We start from the raw sequence: 17,922 nt of genomic DNA on the forward strand, positions 1-17,922 counted from the left end.
CAGTGAGATCCGGATAGCTGGCGTCAGCGTAGTCGAGTAGAGGAAGAAGAAGGGTTTAAACAAGCGAAACCTTAGTAGATGTTGGTAGAAAATTGCGCAGACGCCTTAATGAAGAAGCAGACGCAAATATCTTTCGGCTCAATGCAGCCATTTGCGGAGCCCAAGTTAGGTTGCTGTCGATGTAGATACCAAGGTTCTTTACAACATTGCTGAATGGAATAATGTTGCCATCAAAGGATATCGGAGGTATCTGGGGCCAGTCAACTCTCGACTTCAATCTGGGGCTGCCTAGTACTGCAACCTGTGTTTTGGTTGGATTAATTTTCAATCCGTAGGATTTGCACCACACTGATATGCTATTCAAATCGGAGTTGACACTTGAAATCGCATCAGGAAGATCTATCGGTGTTGACTGCATATATATTTGGAGATCGTCTGCATACAAGTGGTAGAAAGAAGAAAATTTATGAGAAATGCTGTTTATGAAGACAGCGAAAAGTAAAGGAGATAAAACGCCACCTTGTGGAACGCCGGCAGAAGAGTTACACCACGCAGAAAAGGAATCCTCTACACGAATCCGCTGTCGGCGCCCATACAAATAACTATGAAACCAGCCAACAGCTCCTGGAGATATGTTGAGTGAACTCAAAATTCCTAGCAGTATTTCAAAGTCGACTGTGTTAAAGGCGTTACTGAAATCAAGCAGTGCCAATACAGTAAGCTCACCTTTTTCCATGCCCCAACGGATGTCATCAGTAATTTTTATCAAGGCCGTAACCGTACTGTGGCCAGGACGAAAACCAGATTTATAGGGATTAAGGAGATTATTTCGGGAGAGGAAGGAACTTAGTTGATTATGAACTAAACGTTCGAGAACTTTTGAGAGGAATGGTAAAATAGAAAGGGGAATTATAAAACGAGCGAACAAAAAAAAACTTTGCGACTGATGATGACATACTGTTTTAATAACTTGAGCGGTATGAATTTGAGTAAGCGAAAAAATAACTAAACTGACGACGAATATTGATTTATAATAAAATCCAAAACGAGCTTACAAAAAGTGGATTATGATAAATCCATTTCAGATATTAAAATTTTATCCGAGCGACTTAATTACTATAGATTGGCAAGTTGCTTGGCGACCCTCCTTGCGGGGTGAAAGACGTGGAGGGGACGAGGTACCCAAGACGACAGCGGGTAGCGGGAGGGTAGCGGGGAAGGGCAACGCGTGCACTGCATGTCATTGTTACGGCAGTCTCGGCCGCGCAGCCGAGGCGGCCACATGTCTTATATAGTCTGTCATAATTTGAGTGCGACCCACATGAGATCATTGATCCTGAGACCATTAGTCTTAGGATGAGTGTTGAGGCCTTTTTAATATTATCATTATATTATTATTAGGTATCTATAATTCATCAACAAAATAACGTTAAAAACAACAAATGTTATAATGTCTCAATATAGGGGCTTCTTGTAGAATAGCGTACCGGATCAGTCATGCTACGCGGCTAAAGGTTGGTACTGCGCAGTCAGATACAAAAAAGTAAACAACAAAGACGAAGAGTCCATATGACAGTGCGTCAGTTGTCAGTTCTTGTAACTAGGAAAGCAACCAAAATTTATGTGATTTATAAAAAAAAAAAAAAAAAATAGCCTTTTATTTTCACTATCATGCAATTTCAAAATACAATATATTACAATACTTTTACAAATTGACAAAATACTATAGGTAAGTAATTAATCAGTTTCCTGACATTTCACAAAGCTTATCATGCATTTCGAATTAAATTGAATTGTATTTATACATCATTATAATTAATTATTATTACTTATTATTAAATATATTTTACAGTTTCATGCATTTCGAATTAAATTTAATTGTATTTATACATCGTTATAATTAATTATTATTACTTATTATTAAATATGTTTTACAGTTGTAGTTACATACTTAATTGAAATTTATTTATTATATTAATTGTGAAGCACCCATAAGCGGGTAAAGGCCTCCTCCATCCTGTTCCAATGCTCCCTGCATTGTGCCAGTCGCGTCCAGGTGTGGCCGGCCAGGCGCACGATGTCGTCGCTCCAGCGGCGGCGCGGGCGGCCTCGCGGGCGAGGTGTATCGCGCGGCCACCAGTGCAGAACTCGCTCGCTCCATCGGTTGTCTTTGGCACGGGCGCAATGACCAGCCCATCGCCATTTTAGCCGGCATGCCAACTCCGCTGCATCTGTGACTCGAGTCCGCTTTCTTATGGTAAAATTCTTCACCCTGTCTCTCAGTTTCAAACCCAACATGCTTCTTTCTACTGTGTGATTTAATGAAAGTAATTAATGAGCAAAACACAGAGAAAAATTACAAAATTGATGAAATTTTGAAAGAAAATGGTCATATCGTGCTTCGCCTACCCCCATACCACCCGGAATTAAATCCTATTGAACTTGTTTGGGGGTACGTGAAAGGCGAGCTCGCAAGAACGTCGATTGACTCTAACTTAGATAAAGAGATAAAGACTTTGAGTTGCTTTTCTCTAATTATTCTCCTAAAAAGTGGAGAAATTGTGACGACCATGTCATAAAAAATTAAGACGAATATTATAAATCTGATAGAGTATTTGACGATGTATTGGACAGGTATGTTATTGTTTATTTATAATTTAATGTAAATTAAACATAAAATATTATAGGTGTACACTGAACTAATATGACTGGCGTACTCTAGTACATTATATACTTCAAAGTAGGTATAATGTTTTTTGGTTTTTGTCTTAGATTTATTATTGAAGTTAATGAAAACGATGATGAAGATGAGGATAACGACGATGATGAACAAGTTCAAACAGAGAGTGAACATGAAAGTGACATGGAAATTAATTTATAAAATATAACACTTTTACATAAATAAATTGAAATTGGTAGATATTCTGAAGGTAAACATCCAAATTTTAATGCTGTCAAACTATAAATTTTAAGCTAAATATGACATTTACGGGAACAGTCATAGAATAAAATTTTACTTACGTCAGAAATAGTTACAAGCTATCGCGAGATTAATCCGGGCACACTTTTCTACGTGTGTAGCATGTCGTGCTACCTCGCCCCCGCCACTTCTTTCACCCCGCAAGGAGGGTCGCCAAGTAACTTGCCACATTATAAGTGAGCGACTGGAAATACAGAGAGGGCAACTTCAATAATAAGATAGATTCGATTTTTCTAAGTGAGGTTATACTTAGCGAACTACTAAAAAGTTCACTTTGATCAAAATTTTGTATGCTGCTTTATTAATGATTATTGGTTACTGATATTCTATTTGAGGGCTTATGTTTTTTAATTTGATACGCTTTTTTTGCTTTGCTTTGCAACGAAAATGCTACAGATTTAAACTATACTATAAGTTTAGTCATATAAGTTCTTTTGTTTTATTTGTTGTTTCCTTGTGTATTTTTGGTGTGTGGTGCTGGTCACCGAATAAATATTTTTTATCTTTTTTATCTTACCCTGACTACTGAGCCGATGGTCCCGGGTTCTATTGCCCGGCTGGGGCAGATATTTGTTTAAATACAGATATTTGTTCTCGGGTCTTGGATGTGCCTGTAAAATGGCAATAGGCCCGCCCCCTATTACATTGGGACTAACATAACGCTCTGGCGAAAAGTTGGGTGCAGCAATGCACCTCTGCCTACCCCGCAAGGGAGTACATTAGTACAAGGCGTGAGTGTATGTTTTTTATACTCTGCTCATTAGTGTACCTATTTTTCAAAGTGGTTTTTGTATTCGAAACACTTCATTTAAGATAAAATGCCGCTCAGTATAAAAAATATATTTGCCAAATATTGAAAAAAAGCAGGACGTAACGTTGACACTCAAACAAATATTAGGTCGCTCAAATATTATGAAGCTGCTCATTTTGTATTTTAAGTAACTCAAATTAATGTTTGTAAGTTGCTGTTCTGTTGATTTCTCGTCACTCGCAGTCAGTCGCTCACTTAGTAATTCTATAAGCCAAATTAATTAATTTTGACACTTAGAACTGTAATTTACAGTCACTCGTTTTATTGCTACCCAAATAGAAATAGGACGATAGTCTGAAAAGGAAGAAGGTTGGGATTTTTTAGGAAGAGGAGTTATTTGAGCATCTTTCCACGCTGCGGGAAAAACTTGTGCTGTGATAGAGGAGTTCAAGATGTGGGTGATGATAGGGATGATGACATCAATGATAGGGAGGACCATCTTTCGACTAACACAGTCGCTACCAACTGCGTTGGAAGTAATAGAAATAATAGTTTATAATATAAGTAATAGAAATAATAGTTCATAATATACCTAGTATTATCTACCCAGCTACTTATCCCTTCAACTGTATACAGAGAATAATTGTGCTCATAACTTTTGAACAGCACTGACTATTTTGATGAAACGTTTATCTAAATACCACACCCACTGACAGTAGTTAATCCGCCGGACAGTTTTGAAAATACCGTAGTCTATCCATTTTGAAGGATTGGCTCAATTTGGATTATACCATTTTCTAGACAACTAGGTACTTCATCGCACTCATGGTAACTACCGACTCTCACTGAAAGTTTTGATTACTTATCTAAAAGTGAAAATTAACTTTTTAATGCGTTTTGATATTTTAGTAGAATTGGACTTCTTAACGGTTTATCCCAGATAGAATTTTATATCCATGTCATTGTCTTTATGTTTGTTTTTTAGAAGGTTCATTTGCAATCATTATGAAATAGGGTAACAGATGTAAAGAGCCAAGTTTTGCGAGCAACCTATTTCACGTGTTACAATTCAACTTAAAATGTGTACTTATTAAATTATACCTTATAGTTAGTTAATTTTTTATATTAGTTTATTTTCTATATCTTTTGATCGGCATAACCATTCGAATCAGTCATTCGGTTTAGGTTGCGTAACTACGTAGCAACAGACTGACACACGTGAAACTTACAACAACTCTGATTTTTCCCAGGAATTACCGGTCACATAGATTATTCTATTCTATTTAGGATAATCTTGAAAAAAGGATTGATCCATGGTAGTATCATAATTGAAAAAAAAACACTGGCCACCAAGAGAACATCCACCAACTGAAATAAAAATTAAGAAAAAACAAAACTTACCTTTTTTCAATCCACTTGGCTGTTTAAATCATGATCGCGGCCGCGGGGCACTTTAAAAAAAAACTGTCAAAGTTCGTGCGTAGCTCCAGAAGGTCCACCCATGGGGACACTGGACAATATTCTAAGTGAATACGTTACTAATCGAATTTGCGGTGTGGGCTGGGCCATTTGCTTACACTGTCAATATCGATAGTCTGAAGACTGAAGTATGCGATTGCTACGCAAAAAACCACAGGCGATTGTGAGCTATATGTCAGGTGCTGTAAGATCGCTTTAGTCCGGTGTTTTTACAGCTAACAAGGGGTTGCTCGTGTGTTGGTTTTGTTCCAGAGGGTGAGGAATAGATAGAGATCGGTGTTATTATTTGTGTGGTTGATAAAAGGTCTTCCTTTAACACAATATTGCATAAATTTTATGCTTGTAATCTATATTTCTTGTAGTAAACTTAAATTACAGACTTAATTGGTTTTAATATATAGACTTTTGTTATAAGTAAGTAGGTACTTAATTAGATTATTTTAAAAGCATGACTAAGTAGGTACCTAAATAAATCACGAATATTTTATCGACACGATCAAATCACAGTGGCCCATCCCTAGTGTACCTACTTTGTGTCGTTCGCTAATGACATTACTATAAGTCCGCCAACCGCCGTTTAGGTCGATAAGTTTAATTTATATTTGTTTACATCACTACATAGGCAATGTATAGGTATCGTTTGCCATTAATTTGGCCTTCAATTAATCATTGCAATTTCATAGTTTTTGTCACGTGCGAAATAAATAGACACCTTTATTCAATGTTGTCGTTTCAGAATTAAGGTTCATTGCCACTAGCGCCGCCGGCAGTATTAAAAAAAAAACATACTTAACTTCCGTTTGAAGGCGTTTTTCTTAAAACTGACTGTTTCACTCCCTCTTCATGCTATCTAATTAAAATTTTTAGAATCTACCTCCCACTATCCAGTACCAAAAATGTAGAAGTCTAAGTAATGAACGCAAAAAATAGCGTCTCAGGCGGAAACAAGACTAGACTACCTACTACATTTTCTATTATTATTTTTCATTAAACTACCCTAAGATTACATAGGTGATTGCCACGTGAACGTACATAAGTATGAGTACAACCAGGGTTTTGTCTGTTGTGGGGATTACCTAGCGTGGGACACCCTCAGTATCCTAGACCGATGACCTTAGATAAGTATCCGGTAGTTCATGGACAGAGTTGATTAACTATTTGAGGAAAGGAACAATCATCAGAGCAGAATTATTAGTTGATGGTTTATACTACTGGTCAGTTTCGTTATATTTCATCATTTTGATGTATTATATAAATCTGCTATCCCTAAGTCGTTAGTTTCCTTACTCGTCAATACTATTTATTTTAGTCTTTAATTGGTTAGATTCCATCCTCGTAATAAAAAAAATGTGACTCGTTAATTTGACGTTGTATTGTATGTAAGTATACCTACATTCATATTCATAAATGAATGCACTTTATCACAAATACAACCTACATTGATGTTGGCAATTTCAGCCACCAACGGAAACCTCCCACTAGTAACAAGTTGCGTAAACTCGACAATGAATTGATTGTGTAAACTTGGTCGCAGCCTGCCCCTTGGTCGCACAAGGGTGTTAGAATGGCGGTCAGTGCGACCCACAGCTCTGGGGAATGTCAATACGGTTCTCAACATTGAGAAAATAATAGAATAGAATAGAATATATCTTTATTGGTCACCACAAATTCAAACATACAAAGAGAACTTATAAACTAGGAACAATGAACAATAGGCGGCCTTATCGCTAAGAGCGATCTATTACAGGCAACTTTAAACATAAAGAAATAAAAGTAAATAAAATTTGAGGTTAGTATGGTCCCCCGTACCGCTCAGTTTAGAGGTTAAGTATTGGAATAAAATGCACCTTTTTATGTGTACTGCATCTCAGTAAGATTATTTTACCTAACCAACGTTAAAAACCCCAACATTCAGCACTAAAAGTTGCGTAGCGCCCAAACAGCTGAACTGATTTTTATAAAAGGCTAAGAGCACTCATCATCATCATCACGACCCATTACGTCCCCACTGCTGGGGCACGGGTCTCCTTCCAATGAAGGAAGGTTAGAAGGGTTAGGTGTTAGGAAGGGTTTAGGCCACCACGCTGGCCAAGTGCGGGTTGGTGGACCCCAACACAAGCAAGCTTGTGCTGAGAGAGTTGTCGGGTAAGTGGGCAACCCGACTGTCAGATGTTTTCAAGCCGCCCGAAGGCCTCTGACTAGGCTTAACGACTGCTGCCGAAGCAGCAACCGGAACCCACGGCTTAACGTGCCGTCCGAAGCACGGAAGCGTCCAGAAAAGCACCACTTGAAATTGGTCACCCATCCAATGGCTGACCGTGTCAGTTGTTGCTTATCCTCAGCGATCAGTTACGATCACTGAGGCCCGCTCGACTACGGATGCTTCAAGAGCACTCAGGGTAACATTATTACGTATGACTCAAAAAAACAAAACGAAAATAAGTTCAGCTGTTTGGAACCTACGCTACCACAGAAAAATACAAACACGAATTCACAGATCATTTAATCTTATAACTCCCCTCCTTTTCTATCAGGTGTTTAAAAACTCTCCGTTAACAGAAAAGTTTGTCCTTCTCAGATCCTGAAAGTAAGATCTATAAATAGCTCCTAGTTGTTGTGTCTTTTAGCCATACTATGAAAGAATCTGAGATAAAACGCTTGATTTATGACTTCTTTATGTATGTAGCTTGTTAGCCGAAATATTAGGAGGCGAGGCATGCCCTTCCTTCAGTAAAAATGACATAAATTCTCATATACAGCGATGGGTGGCGTTTTACTTACGGAGTCAAGACAAAAGTAAGACTGTTGTTAGAGTTAATAAGTTTCCAAGTAGAAATGTACGTGCGTAATTACTTTAATTACAGTATATTTAACCCTCAGATATTTGTATCTGTATATAACAGATAAGACATAATAAGTAAGTATAAATATGTATTTAATTCTTAGTTAGTAATAAGTATATTTATTTTTATGTATTTATTTGATACTTTATTGCACAAATATGACATAAGTATACAAAAGGAGGTACAGGAAAACAAGTAGACAGGTGCAAAAAAAGTTTTTGTAATAAATAATAATCTTTAACATCATCAGCAGGCCGAAGGGCGTCCGACGCCACGTTTGTCTACATGCGGTTTTCAGCCGAGAATACATCAAACTATTTCTGTCAAATCACCAACAATTACCAGTGTCAATAATACAGCAGTGCAGTGTCAATTTACATCTCAATAAGCAGAACAAACACTTGCCCACATGTGGGTACATGGCTAATCAGACTGTTTGAGAACCACTGGCTTCGTAATCAGCTTACTAGCATACCGGGTCTGATTCTGCTGCGAAAATGAATGCGCTACGCCAGGACACCATTGCTGAGTTGCAGAAAGGAACTTTAAGCTAATGTCGACATTAAATCTATGTCTGTCACATTTTGTCCGTTTACTGTCAAAGCAAGGCAGAAATATATTTGAGGCCGACATAAGCTTAAAGTTCGTTTCAGCAACTCAGCGTATAAGACTTACGCATGCGGCCATATCTGTCCAAAAATCTTATGTGTCATATCTGCCCAAGAACGGATAGTTGTGGTAGGTAAGAATCATAGCGGCACCCTTTAGCAAGTTAGATCTAGCCGGACTACTTATCTAGCCATTAGGGGTTTTTATTGTATAATTTTATGTATTTTGTTATTGTTTTGTATTTTTACTTTCTTTCTTTCTTTCTATCGCGCAGATTTAGGTTAGCAATTTCCACTGGAGCTTAGCGAAGAAGCGATATGTGAATATTTAGATTTTAAAGGTGATTATTTTTTTAAACATCACCGCTTGTCTCCGCTTTGGTGAAGTCTAGGCCTTAACATTTTTTTCCTCCACAAGTCAATTTTTTTGACTCCAATTTAGCAGACTCGGCCCGGACGCGTGAGGGCAATGCTACACTCTCGTCCTCGCGTGTCTCGACATGCAGCCAATCCGGTTATATCTGGCTGTAGGCTGTAGCGGCATTGTGTGCGTAGCAGCCTTGCATTCACGATGAGGGTTGCATGACTCATTCAGCGGGAGTTATGAGAGATTTTACGATGTCAGGCGGTTTTAGCCCCTGATAAGGGTGCGGTTCTACTAGGTTCGCTATGCTATGTTGCTATGGATTCGTTTGATAGCCACCAATAATGTGTATTTGTTCACATCTAAGAGTAATGATATACAAACAAGATGGAGTGTCTGTGTGTCTCAAACAAAATGGTTTAACGGTAAACAAAATGCGTGCTTTCGTTGTTCGTATTTCGTATATCGTTAATCTAAAGCCGGGTCTAGACGAGTGTAACGTGTAATGTAATTTACCGTGTAATGTAACACGAATTCTACGTGTGGACGTCACAACGAGCATTACATGTAAGGCCCGGGTCTCCTATTTACTCCGTAGGTCGCGTCAAGTGTCACCGCCGTAGGCCGCGTCGCGATGCTCATACATCTACGCGCAAACGTCGGCGTGTGAGGGAGACCGCATCAGTACATTTCTATAGTGAGCATTGTGACGCGACCTGCGGTGTAAATAGGAGACCCAGGCCTAACGCTCGCGGTTCCATCGGCTGTCGGTTTTTCGCGCGAACACAAAAGCGCGCGCAGTGCTCGTTTGGTTGAGTTCGTGTGCCGTCCACACTGTTGACGCTAAATTAGACGTAATGTTACATTTCGCGTTACACTCGTCTGGACCCGGCTTAAGGTTCACATAGGTCTGTACAATTACGTAGCTTTGGTGAGAACATATTTCGTTTACATCATCGCTGAATAGCTTATAGCACATCTGTGGTGGAAAGGCACCCTACAGTCGCTATGAATACTTATACTTTCATGGCTGCTACGGCTGTTTGAATAGAGTGTCTAATTACTCTCGTGTTTTTCCGCTGAAGTGCTAAAGTAGACTTTTAGGGTGATTCAGTATAAAATTCAGTCTTAGACGAATGCAAAAGCAATTTTTTTTTGTTTTAACACCAGCCATACGACAGTTGATATGGACCTGAAGTCTGTGTTTTAATCTCAGACAGTGGTCTGGTAATGAACCGTCTGTCAATTTAGTATCTACGATTAAAAAACAGACTTTAGGGCGGAAGATTTTACTGTGGTATAGCAGCAGACTGTAATTTGTGTTAAATATAAACTATATTGAAATATAAATACTAAGGTAAGTATCTAATTTAACTTTTTTCCCACTTACGTATGCATGTTCACATAAAAGTTATGGTGTAATTTCCAGTACATGTCTTTTACAGTTTTTAAATTAAGTAAATAAAAAAACTCGGTATTTTCTTTATAACATTTTTGATGTACTTACATATATTTAGCAAATTTTCCTGTGTGTTAATTCCTTTTATTAATTTCCGTATCAATTTTGATGCCTTTAATGTTTTCAGCCATAATTTTCCCCCACTTAATAGGTTTATTACTTATTCTAGTTTATCAAAATTAAGAGGGGTGTTATGAGGCTGCCGAACCAAATTTTTGCATTGAATACTTACTCTTTGGCAAAAGTGCTGAAGAGTTGCATTTAGAGATATTTTTTTTAGAATAAGTTGTGTCACTATCATCTTACGGACGTTTACTAAACCCTTAACTATCCGTAATAAACAGAATAGTTATAATACGGTCGAATGGCGTAGTGGTTAGTGGCCCTGGCTGCTATGCCGAAGGTCCCTGGTTCGATTCCCGGCTGGGGCAGATATTTGTTTAAAGACAGATATTTGTACTTGGGTATTGGGTGTTGATATTTATATGTATTAAGTATCTATCTATCTATGTATTTGTGTAGATATATCAGCTGTCCGACACCCATAACACAGGTTCTGCCTAGCTTGGGGTCGGATACCTGTGTGTGAGATGTCCCCTTATATTTATTTATTATTATTTATTTATAAGTAACATACTTACCTACTTACTTGGTGAAAATCAATGATTCTATCCAAGACGCTGACATAGAGCTATGACCGTTTGAAATTTTTGGTTTAGGAATATTATGATTGAATTTAAAATGAAGCTTTGCATTTAGAACGATCTTCCTTGTAATATCATACACATACGGCAGTTGACAGACAGACAGACAGGCAGCTAGATTCTCCACGTATTTCGTATTTGCGCCAAGGAAATATTGGTACGAATGCCTTCGACAAGCATGGAGCCTTCTCGGCAAGCTACACAATCCTCCTAATACACTCATCATCATCACGACCCATTACGTCCCCACTGCTGGGGCACGGGTATCCTTCCAATGAAGGAAGGGTTTAGCCCTAGTCCACCACGCTGGCCAAGTGCGGGTCGGTGGACCCCAACACAAGCAAGCTTGTGCTGGGAGAGTTTTCGGGTAAGTGGGCAACCCGATTGTCAGATGTTTTCAAGCCGCTCGAAGGCCTCTGACTAGGCTTAACGACTGCTGCCGAAGCAGCAACCGGGACCCACGGCTTAACGTGCCGTCCGAAGAACGTGAATGTTTGTAAGTATGAATGGATGCATGTAATGTTTGTTACCCTTTCACGTAAAACTACAGAAAGTTTTTTTTATTATTTATTTATTTATTTATTTGTAAGTTACAAAACATTAATTTTGTAAGCACGAATATTTAATAATGCAGGGTGAGTAGATAGCTATTTTTAACCACAGATAGGCGTTACATAACGGCTATCAAGCCGTTATGTAAATATCATGCAAATCAAAGTTTAATATCTGAAGGGTACGCCAGCTTGACAAAAAACAAACGAGGGCTGTCGTGCAACCGATAGGTACGTTTATTGCAACGAGATAGAGACGTCGCGTCGGCAGGCGCAGAATCGTTTCAAAATTTAGTTATTTTCTTACTCGTAATCTAGAGTTCTTCTTCTTAGCATGTCCAGGGTTTTTTTTACCGTGGCGAATGGATTAGCCAATCAAAATAGCGTCTGTCGCTGACTGCTCAAGGTGCGCCGGACATATAACACTCAGAAGCATTTAAAAAGTTCCAGTGACATATGGAACGACAATGGCAGATGGAACTCTGTCATTGCTCGTTACTGTATAAATGAAGTACGGTTAAGACCCCCCGCAGACTGCAGACTTTTAGTCGGCCAATAGTTTCGTCGGGCTCTTAATAAGTATGGAGTATCGGCCGATACATAATCGTTGAATGTGTGCACTACCATACATCTCCATACTGATTAAGAGCCCGACCAAACTATCAGCCGACTAAAAGTCTGCAGTCTGCGGGGGCTCTTATATGTCACTCTGGAAGGCATCTTTCGTGCATCCCTGTCTAAGCTAAAGTGACCCCCCAGTACTCGTCCATTTTCCATTCGTCTTGTATCACAATGCTGTATAATTTGTCATCTGACCGAATACTATAACGGATGAGTGAACAGGCGAGTGCTGAAAGCGAGATTGATGGTTAGATGGTTCAGTAGTAGGGCCTAATGACCTTTGCTAGTGTAAATCAGATCGTCATAGTGGGTTGTTGGAAGAATGCTAAGCGTTGTGTATTGGAATGAGATTTATTTTACGAAGATTAAGCGGCTAGACAGTCAAGTTTAAATAAAGTTGATGAACTTATTACATAACATTACTCATTTTATTTTAATTAATTTTATTGTATTGTATTGTGTGTAGCTAGGTACAGTTATAACAGTTTGAACCAATGTTGATTTAATCCTAATATACCTAATCAAGATTAACAAAACGATAATTTATATTGAAATGTATATTTTAAATACATATTTTGCTACAATTGTGATGTAGGTACTCTAGTTGAATATCTCATTCTTTTGTAATGATATTGTAATTAATTGCCTTTGTATAGAAACCCTTAGGTGGTTCGCCAATCTAAGTCTAGAATTTTATTTATATGAATAAAGGTTGTTAATGACATGTTCCAAAAAATACACCCAATCGGTATACCTAATTGTACCTTGAACCACAGCGGCAGTAAAGTTTGAATCTCAATATTTGTTTTGTTAAGTAATTAGTGACTAAGTAACACTTTTCAATAAATATTACAGAAACAACCGGATAAATCATGTAAAATAATAGCAAAAACAACATGACCCACTGCAGAAGCGGTATAATTGCCCCTGGGATACACCCACTTAGCTGAAAAGTCTTGGCACGTAAAGAACGTGATTTATAAAGTGCATTTAAGATATTAAACAATATTCCTTACTTAGCTCCTGTAACATCGCCTATAAAGGAACAAACGGTTAAAATATGGGAGATTCTCTTTTCTTAAAATTAGTATGGTAGCCCTAAATAAATGAATAAGTATGTAATATAATTACCGATTATCGAGTAAAAAAATCTGGCTACCCATACTCGTAGTACAGAGTATCCTAGTTTGGGAGCCAGGACACAATGTGTAACCACTTTCTTACAATAAAGATATTTTTCATTTTCATTTTTGCATAATGTAAGAAATAATAAGTCATGACAATGTCAGAAATTACCAAGATACACACTTGTTTCTTTAGCAAACTTAGCTTCGTCGCACTCTAGTACTTAATAGGAAAACCTAACCTAGATTCAGTTTTGAAATATGCATTTCTGTGTTGGGGACATGACAGCTATCGACCAGTAACCATGATGGAGTGGATTGGAGACGATGTTTACTAGTCTACCAGATTTTACGGACTACATGGCCGATTTTAAGCCATGTTTTATCTAGGTTTAGTATTGATTCTTTGACAGATAGTTTCTTCCTGTAGGTATTGTGAAATTATGCCATAAAGGAAGAAGACCTGAATGAATCTGATCGATTTTTTATGCTATGGAACACTTAACATGAATATATAAAATGCTTTTAACTAGCGACTTAAGTTTTATTATACAATTAATAATACACTCTCCGTCCACAGTCATCTTTTAGTCCAAATTGCTCGCAGTAGGAAAGGAAACAAGTCTGGCAAAAGGAAGCAAATTTGATAAAGATTCACTTTGCACTTCTAAGTGCGCAAGCATGGGACGCATTGCGAGCAATTTATTTTTCTTACTCCGCTATACGCAAAGGATGTCCCAAGTGTTTATTTTTTCTATCGATAGTATTTTAAAAAAAGGCGCATGAAAGGAGCCTCCCGTAGAAATAAATAAAGTACCGTCTATCGTATCACCTATTATAAAATACATCAATCACTGTCTGGCGCACACGGGACAGTCAGAAAAAGACAATCTGACTTATGAGACTCCCCGAATTCGCACCTTGTAATGATAATATGTATGATTTGATTACATTACGCGCAAATGATTGTCATTCATCATCACGACCCACTGCTTGGGCACGGGTCTCCTTCCAATGAAGGAATGGGTGGGGGTGGGTTGGTGGACCCCAACACAGGCAGGCTTGTGCTGAGAGAGTTGTCGGGTAAGTGGGCAACCCGACTGTCAGATGTTTCCAAGCCGTCCGCAGGCCTCTGACCAGGCTTAACGACTGCTGCCGAAGCAACAGCAGCAAAATGACTATCATTATTGTAATGTAATGCTCAAAGACGAATCTATAATATTTCAGTACACGTGAATGCTTCCGGTGAGGGAGCAGCTTTAAACTTAGAAGTACAAGATATCGTTATTGTTACCTGATACCTATTTTTGATTTTGTATTTGTAACAGAAATTCTACAATTTTACCGTAACTTAATGCCATTGCTTAAGTATGGATCTGGCGGCCCGCTCAGTCTATTTATTTTGAGTTGATAGTTCTTGTACAGCGAGGGTATATCGATATGTTTGAGAAATAACGGGACATCACTAGTTACGCGCAGTGCAGGAAGCTGCAAAGTGCTTAGAGTTTACGTCTACACCTTGATAGTGTTGTGCTGAAATAAATACTACGTTTTAACCTCTGCCATAAACACAGTCAAGTAGCCAACTATATCCACCGTACAATACCACGGACTTGCATTCCCATGGATCCCCTTCATGATGATTTCTACACCAACGCTTAAGAATAACATGATTCATGCTAAAAAATATATTTTTAATGAGATTATAACTGACTTTTTAAAAATAAACTATTGACATAAGTAGGTTAGTTAGTTGGGTATAGTTTCACCCAATGGCAATCACATTTACTAAACCGTTTGCAAAAAAATGTTATATAATATTTCCCACATAACGTTACGCTAAACAAGGTTTCTAAACTAAAATAGGGGACCACGTTATATAATAATTATATGGTCAACATACTAGCAAATTTTCATTTGTATTGTAGAATCATAGTAATTAGTGATGTGCCCGAGTGTAGAATATCAGAGAACCGACTCAAAGGCTTGTCGATAACAAAAACAAGTTATGCGTATTGTACGCTCAGATAGGAGCCTGATTCTCATGTCACTAACACAGCTGTGCGACCATTATGTGACCCTAAAACCAGATTAATTTCCACGAAGGTCTCAGAAAGGTTTTTTTAAAACGAGACTATGTTTTATAGCAATTACTTTGTTTTTATCTACTTTTTTGTATAACTACCTACACGTCATCAAAAAGGCATCCACTGAAATACCAGCGCAGTGTCCTTTGTCCTAGCCATAGGCACTGCATTAGCTGAGTGGACACCTTTTTGACGATGACAGCATAATTTATGTATAAATATAATTTATGTACCTAGTTAACTTTATCAGTATTACTGTCAGTGTCAAATAAAGTGTTTTCTTTCTCTCTTACTTTTCTTTCAAATATACATTAATATTGTCCAGTTCTCAACATCGAAACTTGAACAAAAATTAATAAAGAGGCGTGACTTCCGACGTGTTTTAACGACCCTCGAAAAGGTTGCGTATTTTTGGGGTCTGATTGTAAAAATATACGACTGTTTTTAAGATGGAGAATAGACTCTCTGATTGCGTATTGGGTACATTTGTGTAATGAACCGCTGTTCACAAGTTTCCAGTATGGTGATTGGCTAGCGGTTGTATGGACACTGCACAAAGCTCAGTGATTGGTTATCCGTACCTATAATTGGCTCGCTGGAGTAAAAGTTGCTTGCGGCGTCCAAAGAGGTATTGTTTGTGAAATCACTCGGATTATTGAACCAATGACATATCATTGTATCGTGAAGCACGTAACAATATCTTAACCGTAAATCTATATATGTCGCAGACATCTGGTTTAATCTCCTGTTTGATTGACCACTAGCCCGTTCATTGGATGGCGCTATTCAGTTGTATGACTAAAGGACAACTCGTCAAGTCGTTGATTGTAACGTTCGACGTCTTGACTGATCGTCATTCAGCGGAGTCGTTGAATGGGATATAGTATAGCAACTTTGTAATGTCTGGTTAGGGTGAACATGACCAGACAAGAGTCAACAAAAAGACTATGTTACAAAGCTCTTATCTCACAAATTAACTAAAAAATAACAATAAACGTACCTTATATATTGTTGTTTATAATTATCCAGTTACGCCACAATTTTTACTTTGAAACTATCCGCCCGCGGCGTAATAATAGGTAAATCCATGTTGTCACACTATTTTAACACAAATAACGCACGTTAAAGCTAATTTATTTGCAAAAAACTAACAATATAGGTGCTTTTTGTGTCAGCTGTTAGCTGTTAGACGCCATATTTGTTTTGTTCACCACCTGACTGATTTTAAGTCAGCTAACTAGTTGGACGTTTTGTGACGCTTGTGCAATCAACGTTCGGCCTAGTCATACAACTAAGCAGCGTCATCCAATGAACGGGCTAGCGGTTCAATCAAACAGGAGATTAAACCAGATGCCTGCGACATATACATACTTGTACTATATCTGTTTACCGTTTACAGAAAATGATTAGTTTCGTAATTTCAAAGTGTATAGATTAATAAAATTAATCATAATCAATATCAGCAGCAGCTTATACCAGTGCACTGCTAGACGTATGCATCTCCCAAGGCACGCCACTGGATGCGATCTATAGCCCGCATTCAATCATTACCAGCCACCTTTCGCAAGTCGCCAACCCATCTAGCCGGAGGGCGACCTACAGAGTACAAAAAGGCAGCCGCATTGCTTTTAGCAATCTCTACCAGACAACCTTTGGATTGAAGAGAGAGTATTTTTTTTTAATATTAATCAGTTTCTCTTACAGAATTTCTCTGAGAAGCTTTCATTGAAATTTCCTTATGGGAAGCTCATAAAGGTGATAACCCAAATCCTGTGATACTTTGCTCCATACTTATCGTAATTCAATCGGAAAGCGACGAATTCTCAGCTTATCCCATGTTTATTTGACAGTAATACACTCCCGAGCATGAAAATGTTCCAGTGACAAAAGCACCAAATTATAGTGCCACAATCTTATCTGTTCCGGTGCGAGCTCACGTAAATCCTAACTAATATTATAAATCCGAAAGTAACTGTATCTGTCTGTCTGTCTGTCTGTCTGTTACTCTTTCACGCCAAAACTACTGAACGGATTTGAATGAAATTTGGTATACATACGGTCTAGACCCTGGGAAAGAACATAGGCTACTTTTTATCCCGGAATTCCCACGGGAAAACTTTTTAAGGCGAAGCGAAGCGCGCGGCAACAGCTAGTATCTAATATTTATTTAATTTATAAGATTTTAAGTTTGCCAGTAGTGGTGATTCACCCTTGCGATTTTAATAAACCCATCTAATCTATGTTAATATATTATAATTCATTGGTAAGTTATTGATACCGTCTGCAGTAGGTACATTTAACAGCGCTTCAGAATATTACCTACTAACTAAAAACGAAAATGTTTTGAATAA

The sequence above is a fragment of the Plutella xylostella genome, chromosome 14 (genome assembly GCF_932276165.1).
Source record: "Plutella xylostella chromosome 14, ilPluXylo3.1, whole genome shotgun sequence".
Classification (NCBI taxonomy): Eukaryota; Metazoa; Arthropoda; class Insecta; order Lepidoptera; family Plutellidae; genus Plutella; species Plutella xylostella.